General features: G+C 45.4%; 1 long non-coding RNA gene across 1 annotated transcript in view; it reads left to right on the plus strand.

The window, feature by feature from the left end:
* Positions 1–10753: 10753 nt before the first annotated feature.
* Positions 10754–12500, plus strand: part of LOC130327020 (uncharacterized) — a 35434-nt gene continuing 33687 nt past the window's right edge. The window contains exon 1 of the long non-coding RNA XR_008871525.1: positions 10754–11404. This is a non-coding gene — a long non-coding RNA (uncharacterized LOC130327020). The remainder of the gene's footprint in view (positions 11405–12500) is intronic.

Here is a 12500-nt window from a genome sequence, read left to right on the forward strand (position 1 = left end):
GTACGTGGTGATACTGTCTGTAGCGTACGTGGTGATACTGTCTGTAGCGTACGTGGTGATACTGTCTGTAGTGTACGTGGTGATACTGTCTGTAGTGTATGTGGTGATACTGTCTGTAGTGTACGTGGTGATACTGTCTGTAGTGTATGTGGTGATACTGTCTGTAGTGTACGTGGTGATACTGTCTGTAGTGTACGTGGTGATACTGTCTGTAGTGTACGTGGTGATACTGTCTGTAGTGTAATGTGGTGATACTGTCTGTAGTGTATGTGGTGATACTGTCTGTAGTGTACGTGGTGATACTGTCTGTAGTGTACGTGGTGATACTGTCTGTAGTGTACGTGGTGATACTGTCTGTAGTGTACGTGGTGATACTGTCTGTAGTGTACGTGGTGATACTGTCTGTAGTGTACGTGGTGATACTGTCTGTAGTGTATGTGGTGATACTGTCTGTAGTGTATGTGGTGATACTGTCTGTAGGTCTGTAGTGTATGTGGTGATACTGTCTGTAGTGTACGTGGTGATACTGTCTGTAGTGTACGTGGTGATACTGTCTGTAGTGTACGTGGTGATACTGTCTGTAGTGTATGTGGTGATACTGTCTGTAGTGTATGTGGTGATACTGTCTGTAGTGTATGTGGTGATACTGTCTGTAGTGTACGTGGTGATACTGTCTGTAGTGTATGTGGTGATACTGTCTGTAGTGTATGTGGTGATACTGTCTGTAGTGTACGTGGTGATACTGTCTGTAGTGTATGTGGTGATACTGTCTGTAGTGTACGTGGTGATACTGTCTGTAGTGTATGTGGTGATACTGTCTAGTGTATGTGGTGATACTGTCTGTAGTGTATGTGGTGATACTGTCTGTAGTGTATGTGGTGATACTGTCTGTAGTGTACGTGGTGATACTGTCTGTAGTGTATGTGGTGATACTGTCTGTAGTGTATGTGGTGATACTGTCTGTAGTGTACGTGGTGATACTGTCTGTAGTGTATGTGGTGATACTGTCTGTAGTGTATGTGGTGATACTGTCTGTAGTGTACGTGGTGATACTGTCTGTAGTGTACGTGGTGATACTGTCTGTAGTGTATGTGGTGATACTGTCTGTAGTGTACGTGGTCATACAGTGTGTGGTGTACGTGGTGATACTGTCTGTAGTGTACGTGGTGATACTGTCTGTAGTGTATGTGGTGATACTGTCTGTAGTGTACGTGGTGATACTGTCTGTAGTGTATTGTGGTGATACTGTCTGTAGTGTATGTGGTCATACAGTGTGTGGTGTACGTGGTGATACTGTCTGTAGTGTACGTGGTCATACAGTGTGTGGTGTACGTGGTGATACTGTCTGTAGTGTACGTGGTCATACAGTGTGTGGTGTACGTGGTGATACTGTCTGTAGTGTATGTGGTCATACAGTGTGTGGTGTACGTGGTGATACTGTCTGTAGTGTATGTGGTCATACAGTGTGTGGTGTACGTGGTGATACTGTCTGCAGCACATTTGGCCACTCCTTACACTTTGCAGAGTAGCATGGTGACAGGAGGGCTGCAATAGTCATGGTGCTACATGTAATCCCTCTGTGTAGCATTTTGGGGCACCCCTGGCGGTTATGGATATGAATGAGACCAGACACATCGTGAACTTCACTCCCAACTGTGGTAATCAAAACAACTGTAAAAGTAGGCCCCACCTGGATGACACCCAAGCACAAGTGCCGCAGAGATCCCAGTAGGACACTGAACTTACGCCCCTCCCCTACAATCACATCTCTGGAAGGGGGAGGGTCTAATTTCTTCAAATCCCCTGACTGACAGTTTTAGGCACCACCCTATACACCCTTAGTGAACCAATAGACACCAGTATGGGGTGTATGGAGTCCTGTCCTGGCAGTGTGACTCTCCAGCTGTTGCCAAACTACAACTCCCATCATGCCCTGACCACCAAAGATAGGAGTACAGCGGAAGAGGAGCAGGTTCTGCTGTAGAGAGCTGCGACGGCTCCCATCATCCTCGCTTTGTCTCGCAGCTTCTCAGGATCACGATCTCTTGTTCCATCTCGTCATTTTGTGTGGAATGACGAGCGGCCGCAGCCATTATCTGTAAGCGAGCGAGAGAGTCTGCCGAGCACGAGAGCCCAGATAGTGAAAATAAGAACAATTTGTAAATCAAAAAGGTGAAGACTAAAAATAAAATAGAAAAAAATAGAAAGATTCAAATAATCCATAAAAAATTCGGAATATAAAAACTCAAACCCAGGACAGTACGAAAAAAAAACAGAAATTATGCACCCGAAAGAATGTCAAAAACATCAGAATAAGAATTAAAATAAAAAAATTCTGCAAAATGAATAATTGTAAATAAAATTTATGTAAAAATAAAAAAGTAAAAAATATAAAATGCTAAAGATTTTACGGTAGAAGGAAACTCATTTTTTTCTGTAGTTCCTTGCTGGAGATGGTGGCCCCCTCTTGGGCTGTCGGTGGGGGCCCCGGTGTCGGGGGCTCAGCTGATGTGTTGTAGGTGCTCAAGAGAGAACAGATTGTCACTCTGGTGATCTGAGGATTTATGCTCCGGAGGCAGATTTTCGTGGCTGCATCGCTTTTAAATATGTTTGTGTCCTAATCCTTAGATCCGGCGCTCTCACCAGGAGACATCACCCCCCGGTGCCCCCGCACACGCTCTCTTGCCCTCCCGCACACTCCAGAGGGCTAACCTGACATCTTGTGCCATTCAACAAAGTCTATTTGATGTGAAATGCCGCACAGACACTGCCGCACTGCACCTCTCATGATGGGATGAAAAGCCCCGAATCAAGAGAAAAGAAGAGAGAAAGAGGAGGAAGAGAAGAAGAAGAAAGAAAGATGAGAAGAAGAGAAAGAAGTAGAGAAAGAGGAGGAAGAGAAGAAGAAGAAAGAAAGATGAGAAGAAGAGAAAGAAGTAGAGAAAGAGGAGGAAGAGAAGAAGAAGAAAGAAAGATGAGAAGAAGAGAAAGAAGTAGAGAAAGAGGAGGAAGAAGTGGAAAAGAATGAAGATGAGAAGAAGAGAAAGAAGTAGAGAAAGAGGAGGAAGAGAAGAAGAAGAAAGAAAGATGAGAAGAAGAGAAAGAAGTAGAGAAAGAGGAGGAAGAGAAGAAGAAGAAAGAAAGATGAGAAGAAGAGAAAGAAGTAGAGAAAGAGGAGGAAGAGAAGAAGAAGAAAGAAAGATGAGAAGAAGAGAAAGAAGTAGAGAAAGAGGAGGAAGAAGTGGAAAAGAATGATGAGATGAGAAAGAGGAGGAAGAGAAGAAGAAGAGAAAGAAGAAAAGGAAAATAATGAGAAGAAGAAGAGAATGGAGAACAAGAGGAAAAGAATGAAGAAAAGGAAGAGAAAGAAAAACAGGAAGAGGAGGAAGAGAAGAACAGAAAGAAAAAGCAGAAGAGGAAGAAGAGAATGAAGAAAAGAAGGAGAAAGAAAAAAAAGGAGGAAGAGAATAAAGAAGAGGAAGAGAAAGAAGAAAAGGAGGAAGAGAATGAAGAAGAAAAAGAAGAGGTAAGATGAAGCGAGAAAGAAGAAGAGGAAGAAGACAAGGAAGAGAAGAAAAAGAGAAAGGAAAAGGAGAAGAAGAAAATGAAGAAGGGAAAAAAGAAGAGGAATAAGAGGCAGAGAAGAAGAGAGAACAAGGATGATAAGAAGAGAAAGGAAAAGGAAAAGGAGGAAGAAGAGAATGAGGAAGAGGAAGAGGAGGAAAAGTATAAGAGAATGAAGTAGAAGAAGGAGGAGGAAGAAAAGAAGAAGAGAATGAAGGAGAAAAAGGAAGATGATGAAGAAGAGGGGAAAGAAAAAGTATAAGAGGAAGATGAGAAAGAGGAAGAAAAGAAATAGGAAGAAAAGAATGAATAAGAAAGAGAAGGAAGAGACGAAAAGAAGAGGAGAAATAAGAAGATGATGAAGAAGGAGAAGAGGAAGAAGAAGGATCCTCTTCTCCACATGAGGAGCCGCAGTATAGATGTCACTAAGGATTTATGAGGAAGAACTTTATCTGTGGACTAAGAAAGGGTTAAATGTGCAGTGACTGAATCATATCAGGAATATCACTTCATAGGGGGAGTAGTGTGGATCTCACACATGATAGGCTCACACTCAGCAGACAGTATCCCACATGGCAAGCTTAGATACACTGGTTCAGTAGACAGTATCACACATGATAGGCTTAGATACACTGGTTCAGTAGACAGTATCACACATAATAGGATTAGATACATTGGCTCAGCAGACAGTATCATACATGATAGGCTTAGCTACACTGGTTCAGTAGACAGTATCCCACATGGTAGGCTTAAATACACAGGCTCAGTAGACAGTATCACACATGATAGGCTTAGATACGTCAACTCAGCAGACAGTATCCCACATGGCAAGCTTAGATACACTGGCTCAGTAGACAGTATCACACATGGTAGGCTTAAATACACTGGCTCAGTAGACAGTATCACACATGATAGGCTTAGATACGTCAGCTCAGCAGACAGTATCCCACATGACAAGCTTAGATACACTGGCTCAGTAGACAGTATCACACATGATAGGCTTAGATACACTGGATCAGCAGAAAGTATCACACATGACAAACTTAGTTATATGGCTCAGCAGATAACAAACATGACATGCTTATATAAATTGTGCAGTAGACAGTATCACATATGATAGACTTAGATACCCAGCTCAGCAGCATAGAATTACACTGTAGACTTAGATACACAGCTCAGTAGCACAATATCACACATGATAGATTTAGATACAATGGCTTAGCAGACAGTATCATATATGTTAAACTTGGGTCCAGCAGACAGTATGCCACATGATAGGCTTAGATACCCACTCAGCAAACAGCATTACACATGGCAGGCTTAAAGGGGTACTCCGGTGAAAACCTTTTTTCTTTTAAATCAACTGGTGGCAGAAAGTTAAACATATTTGTAAATTACTTCTATTAAAAAATCTTAATCCTTCCAGTACTTATTAGCTGCTGAATGCTACAGAGGAAATTCATTTCTTTTTGGAACACTGATGACATCACGAGCACAGTGCTCTCTGCTGACATCTCTGTCCATTGTAGCAACCATGCACAGCAGATGTATGCTAAGGGCAGCATGGTGGCTCAGTGGTTAGCACTGCTGCCTTGCAGTGCTAGGGACTTGGGTTCAAATCACACTAAGGACAACAATAAATAAAGCTTTATTATAATAACATCAGCAGAGAGAACTGTGCTCGTGATGTCATCAGAGAGCATTCCAAAAAGAAAAGAATTTCCTCTGTAGTATTCAGCAGCTAATAAGTACAGGAAGGATTAAGATTTTTTAATAGAAGTAATTTACAAATATGTTTATCTTTCTGCAACCAGTTGATTTAAAAGAAAAAAGGTTTTCACCGGAGTACCCCTTTAAAGACACATGGCTCTGCCGGTAGTTTCATACACTATAGGCTTAGATACAATGCTCAGCAGATATCTCACACAAATGGGTTAGATACACAGCTCAGCAGTATAGGCTTAGATACATGGCTCAGCAGATAGTGTCATACAGTATAGGCTTAGATACATGGCTCAGCAGCACACCGTACCTGGATATGACAGTGATTCCCATGTTAGTCCAAAGACTGTCTCTTCCTATTGGTGATGACCGCCTGTCTCTTCTTGTCATTAATGGCCGCCTGTTTCTTCCTATCAGTGATGGCCGCCTGTCTCTTCCTATCTGTGATGGCTGCCTGTCTCTTCTTATCAGTGATAGCCGCCTGTCTCTCCCTATCAGTAATGGCTGCCTGTCTTTCCCTATCAGTGATGGCCGCCTGTCTATTCCTATCAGTGATGGCCGCCTGTCTCTTCCTGTCAGTAATGGCCGCCTTTCTTTTCCTATCAGTAAGGGCCGCCTGTCTCTTCCTATCAGTGATGGCATCAGGTCTCTTCCTATCAGTGATGGCCACCTGTCTCTTCCTATTTGTGATGGCCGTCTATCTTTCCCTGTCAGTAAGGGCTGCCTGTCTCTTCCTATCAATGATGGCTGCCTGTCTCTTCCTATCAGTGATGGTTGCCTGTCTCTTCCTATCAGTGATGGCTACCTGTCTCTTCCTATCAGTGATGGTTGCCTGTCTCTTCCTATCAGTGATGGCTACCTGTCTCTTCCTTTCATTAATGGCTGCCTGTCTCTTCCTATCAATGATGGCCGCCTGTCTCTTCCTATCATTGATGGCCGCCTGTCTCTTCCTGTCAGTAATGGCCGCCTGTATCTTCCTATCAGTGATGGCTGCCTATCTCTTCCTATCAGGGATGGCTGCCTGTCTCTTCAGTAATGGCTGCCTGTCTCTTCCTGTCAGTAATGGCTGCCGGGCTCTTCCTCTCAGTGATTGCCGCCTGTCTCTTCCGATCAGTGATGGCCACCTGTCTTTCCTATCAGTAATGGCCCACCTGTCTTTCCTATCAGTAATGGCCGCCTGTCTCTTCCTATCAGTAATGGCCACCTGTCTCTTCCTATCAGTAATGGCCGCCTGTCTCTTCCTATCAGTAATGGACGCCTGTCTCTTCCTATCAGTAATGGACGCCTGTCTCTTCCTATCAGTAATGGCCGCCTGTCTCTCCCTGTCAGTAATGGCCGCCTGTCTCTCCCTGTCAGTAATGGTGGCCTGTCTCTCCCTGTCAGTAATGGCCGCCTGTCTCTTCCTATCAGTAATGGCCGCCTGTCTCTTCCTATCAGTAATAGCCGCCTGTCTCTCCATGTCAGTAATGGCCGCCTGTCTCTCCCTGTCAGTAATGTCCATCTGTCTCTCCCTGTCAGTAATGGCCGCCTGTCTCTCCCTGTCAGTAATGGCCGCCTGTATCTCCCTGTCAGTAATGGCCACCTGTCTCCCTGTCAGTAATGGCCGCCTGTCTTTCACTGTCAGTGATGGCCGCCTGTCTCTCCCTGTCAGTAATAGCTGCCTGTCTCTTCCTATCAGTAATGGCCACCTGTTTCTCCCTGTCAGTAATAGCCGCCTGTCTCTCTCTGTCAGTAATGTCCGTCTGTCTCTCCCTGTCAGTAATGGCCGCCTGTCTCTCCCTGTCAGTAATGGCCGCCTGTAACTCCCTGTCAGTAATGGCCACCTGTCTCCCTGTCAGTAATGGCCGCCTGTCTCTCCATGTCAGTAATGGCCGCCTGTCTCTTCCTATCAGTAATGGACGCCTGTCTCTCCCTGTCAGTAATAGCTGCCTGTCTCTTCCTATCAGTAATGGCCACCTGTCTCTCCCTGTCAGTAATAGCCGCCTGTCTCTCTCTGTCAGTAATGGCCGCCTGTCTCTCTCTGTCAATAATGGCTGCCTGTATCTCCCTGTCAGTAATGGCCGCCTGTCTCTCCCTGTCGGTGATGGCAGCCTGTCTCTCCTTGTCAGTAATAGCCGGCTGTCTCTTCCTATCAGTAATGGCCACCTGTCTCTCCTTGTCAGTAATAGCCTCCTGTCTCTCCCTGTCAGTAATGTCCGTCTGTCTCTCCTTGTCAGTGATGGCCGCCTGTATTTCCCTGTCAATAATGGCCGCCTGTCTCTTCCTATCAGTAATAGCCGCCTGTCTCTCTCTGTCAGTAATGGCCGCCTGTCTCTCCCTGTCATTAATGGCCGCCTGTATCTCCCTGTCATTAATGGCCGCCTGTCTCTTCCTATCAGTAATGGCCGCCTGTCTCTCCCTGTCAGTAGTGGCCGCCTGTCTCTCACTGTCAGTAATGGCCGTCTGTCTCTCACTGTCAGTAATGGCCACCTGTCTCTCCCTGTCAGTAATGGCCGCCTGTCTCTCACTGTCAGTAATGGCCGCCTGTCTCTCCCTGTCAGTAATGGTGGCCTGTCTCTCCCTGTCAGTAATGGCCGCCTGTCTCTTCCTATCAGTAATGGCCGCCTGTCTCTCACTGTCAGTAATGGCCGCCTGTCTCTCCCTATCAGTAATGGCCGCCTGTCTCTCACTGTCAGTAATGGCCGCCTGTCTCTCCCTGTCAGTAATAGCCGCCTGTCTCTTCCTATCAGTGATGGCCACCTGTCTCTCCCTGTGAGTAATGGCCGCCTGTCTCTCCCTGTCAGTAATAGCCGCCTGTCTCTTCCTATCAGTGATGGCCACCTGTCTCTCCCTGTGAGTAATGGCCGCCTGTCTTTCCTATCAGTAATGGCTGCCTGTATCTCCCTGTCCGTAATGGCCGCCTGTCTCTTCCTATCAGTAATGGCCGCCTGTCTCTCACTGTCAGTAATGGCCGCCTGTCTCTCCCTATCAGTAATGGCCGCCTGTCTCTCACTGTCAGTAATGGCCGCCTGTCTCTCCCTGTCAGTAATGGCCGCCTGTCTCTCCCTATCAGTAATGGCCGCCTGTCTCTCACTGTCAGTAATGGCCGCCTGTCTCTCCCTGTCAGTAATAGCCACCTGTCTCTTCCTATCAGTGATGGCCACCTGTCTCTCCCTGTGAGTAATGGCCGCCTGTCTCTCCCTGTCAGTAATAGCCGCCTGTCTCTTCCTATCAGTGATGGCCACCTGTCTCTCCCTGTGAGTAATGGCCGCCTGTCTTTCCTATCAGTAATGGCTGCCTGTATCTCCCTGTCCGTAATGGCCGCCTGTCTCTTCCTATCAGTAATGGCCGCCTGTCTCTCCCCATCACTCTCTCTCTCTGGTGTCTCTCGCCCTCCGCCCGTCTCTCTAATCTGTCACAGAGAAGATGTCGGAGGAGATTGAGGATTTCATCTGATGGATTTTCTCCTCAGAGCTGAGGACACGTGCGGCCCAGAGATTCCTGACGACTTAAGGCCGAGGGTTTATCACCCTTTTAAAGGAACACAACAGGATTTATTCACTGGCCGTCATGATGGGGATTATCAGATCATATGTGGTGAAGCTGCCGTCCATAGCATCCAATCGGATCATATGATGTGGAGCTGTCGTCCATAGCAACCAATCAGATCATATGTGGTGGAACTGTCATCCATAGCAACCAATGAGATCATATGTGGTGGAGCTGTCGTCCATAGCAACCAATCAGATCATATGTGGTGGAGCTGTCGTCCATAGCAACCAATCAGATCATATGTGGTGGAGCTGTCATCCATAGCAACCAATAGGATCATATGTGGTGGGGCTGTCGTCCATAGCATCCAATCGGATCATATGATGTGGAGCTGTCGTCCATAGCAACCAATCAGATCATATGTGGTGGAACTGTCATCCATAGCAACCAATGAGATCATATGTGGTGAAGCTGCCGTCCATAGCATCCAATCGGATCATATGATGTGGAGCTGTCGTCCATAGCAACCAATCAGATCATATGTGGTGGAACTGTCATCCATAGTAACCAATGAGATCATATGTGGTGGAGCTGTCGTCCATAGCAACCAATCAGATCATATGTGGTGGAGCTGTCGTCCATAGCAACCAATCAGATCATATGTGGTGGAGCTGTCATCCATAGCAACCAATAGGATCATATGTGGTGGAACTGTCGTCCATAGCAACCAATCAGATCATATGTGGTGGAGCTGTCGTCCATAGCAACCAATCAGATCATATGATGTGGAGCTGTCATCCATAGCAACCAATCAGATCGTATGTGGTGGAGCTGTCGTCCATAGCAACCAATAGGATCATATGTGGTGGAGCTGTCATCCATAGCAACCAATCAGATCATATGTGGTGGAGCTGTCGTCCATAGCAACCAATCTGATCATATGTGGTGGAGCTGTCATCCATAGCAACCAATCAGATCATATGTGGCGGAGCTGTCATCCATAGCAACCAATAGGATCATATGTGGTGAAGCTGCCGTCCATAGCATCCAATCGGATCATATGTGGTGGGGCTGTCGTCCATAGCAACCAATCGGATCATATGTGGTGGAACTGTCGTCCATAGCAACCAATGAGATCATATGTGGTGGAGCTGTCGTCCATAGCAACCAATCAGATCATATGTGGCGAAGCTGTCATCCATAGCAACCAATAGGATCATATGTGGTGGAACTGTCATCCATAGCAACCAATCTGATCATATGTGGTGGAACTGTCGTCCATAGCAACCAATCAGATCATATGTGGTGGAGCTGTCATCCATAGCAACCAATAGGATCATATGTGGTGGAGCTGTCGTCCATAGCAACCAATCAGATTCCAGCTTTCACATTTAAAAAGGCCTCGAAGAGATGATATCTGGGATCTAATTGGTTGCTATGGGTGACGGCTCCTCTATATGAGATCTAATTGGTTGCTATGGGTGACGACTCTATGTGAGATCTAATTGGTTGCTATGGGTGACGGCTCCTCTATGTGAGATCTGATTGGTTGCTATGGGTGACGACTCCTCTATATAAGGTCTAATTGGTTGCTATAGGTGACGAGACCTCTATATGAGGTCTAATTGGTTGCTATGGGTGACAACTCCTATATAAGGTCTAATTGGTTGCTATGGGTGACGGCTCTATGTGAGATCTAATTGGTTGCTGTGGGTGACGACTCCTCTATATGAGATCTAATTGGTTGCTATGGGTGACGGCTCCTCTATGTGAGATCTGATTGGTTGCTATGGGTGACGACTCCTCTATATAAGGTCTAATTGGTTGCTATGGGTGACAACTCCTATATAAGGTCTAATTGGTTGCTATAGGTGACGAGACCTCTATATGAGGTCTAATTGGTTGCTATGGGTGACAACTCCTATATAAGGTCTAATTGGTTGCTATGGGTGACGGCTCTATGTGAGATCTAATTGGTTGCTATAGGGGACGAGACCTCTATATGAGGTCTAATTGGTTGCTATGGGTGACGACTCCTATATATAAGGTCTGATAACTCTCCCTATGTCTGAAAATATCAGTAAAGTGTGAATGGTGGCGTAAGAGTAGACCCCAGGGGCCACAAATCAACCTAAGAACAGCCTGGACAACCAGCTCCCTGTTTTTTAGCCATTTGCTGCTCCAGCACTGTGTGTGAACAGAGACTGAGACTTCTGCACAGTCACCGGAGAGAACCGTGAGAACTGCGAACATTGCACCGTCTATCCGGACCCCTGCGCCATATTCTTCCTATCAGGTGACATGTACATATGGGGGAGACATTTTCCTGTGCACAGCACACTTCCTGTCTGCCTGACATGGCTGATAACCGAGAACAATAGTGATGATCAGACCAACATGGCGCCATGTGACGATGGAAATTGCTGCAGTTTTTGGTAATGATGCGTTATCAGGTCTCAGGGTCTACACAGGGTTTTCCGTATCTGCGCCATCAATCTGAATGGGCCCCCAATGCTTAGAGCCAAAGATGGCGGATTCCTTCCATGTGGGGAGAAGATATGTGGCCTCCATGGGCTGCAGAGTTTACGTGTTTGATGAAGTCCGGCGCTTTCCTGACATCTGTTCACACATGGCGGATACACTGCAGGTTTGTTGCAGATTTTCCTGAATAACCTTAATATATAATTATGTATCACTGATCCTATATACTGCGCATATATATTAGAGATGAGCGAAGTTACAGGGATTAGATTCATCACCAACTTATCGGCTCGGCAGTTGATGTCTTTATCCTGTATAAATTAGTTAATCTTTCAGCTGCTCCGGTGGCTGGAAAAGGTGGATACAGTCCTAAGAGAGTCTCCATCCACCGGAGCACCGGAAAGCTGAACTAATTTATGTAGGATAAAGTCGGCAAACGCCGACTGCGAGGATCATGACAAATCAAATCACTGTAACTTCGCTCTTCTCTAATATTTATCAAATATAAACTGATCCCGTACACTGCAGAGCTGTATAATATATATATATATATATCCACTGATCCCGTACACTGCAGAGCTGTATAATATATATATCCACTGATCCCGTACACTGCAGAGCTGTATAATATATATATATATCCACTGATCCCGTACACTGCAGAGCTGTATAATATATATATCCACTGATCCCGTACACTGCAGAGCTGTATAATATATATATATATATCCACTGATCCCGTACACTGCAGAGCTGTATATATGTATATATCCACTGATCCCGTACACTGCAGAGCTGTATAATATATATATATCCACTGATCCCGCACACTGCAGAGCTGTATAATATATATATATGTACACTGCAGAGCTGTATAATATATATCCACTGATCCCGTACACTGCAGAGCTGTATAATATATATATATATCCACTGATCCCGTACACTGCAGAGCTGTATATATCCACTGATCCCGTACACTGCAGAGCTGTATATATGTATATATCCACTGATCCCGTACACTGCAGAGCTGTATAATATATATATATCCACTGATCCCGTACACTGCAGAGCTGTATAATATATATATATGTACACTGCAGAGCTGTATAATATATATCCACTGATCCCGTACACTGCAGAGCTGTATAATATATATATATATATCCACTGATCCCGTACACTGCAGAGCTGTATAATATATATATATATATATCCACTGATCCCGTACACTGCAGAGCTGTATAATATATATATCCACT

The sequence above is a fragment of the Hyla sarda genome, unplaced genomic scaffold (genome assembly GCF_029499605.1).
Source record: "Hyla sarda isolate aHylSar1 unplaced genomic scaffold, aHylSar1.hap1 scaffold_290, whole genome shotgun sequence".
NCBI classification, from domain to species: domain Eukaryota; kingdom Metazoa; phylum Chordata; class Amphibia; order Anura; family Hylidae; genus Hyla; species Hyla sarda.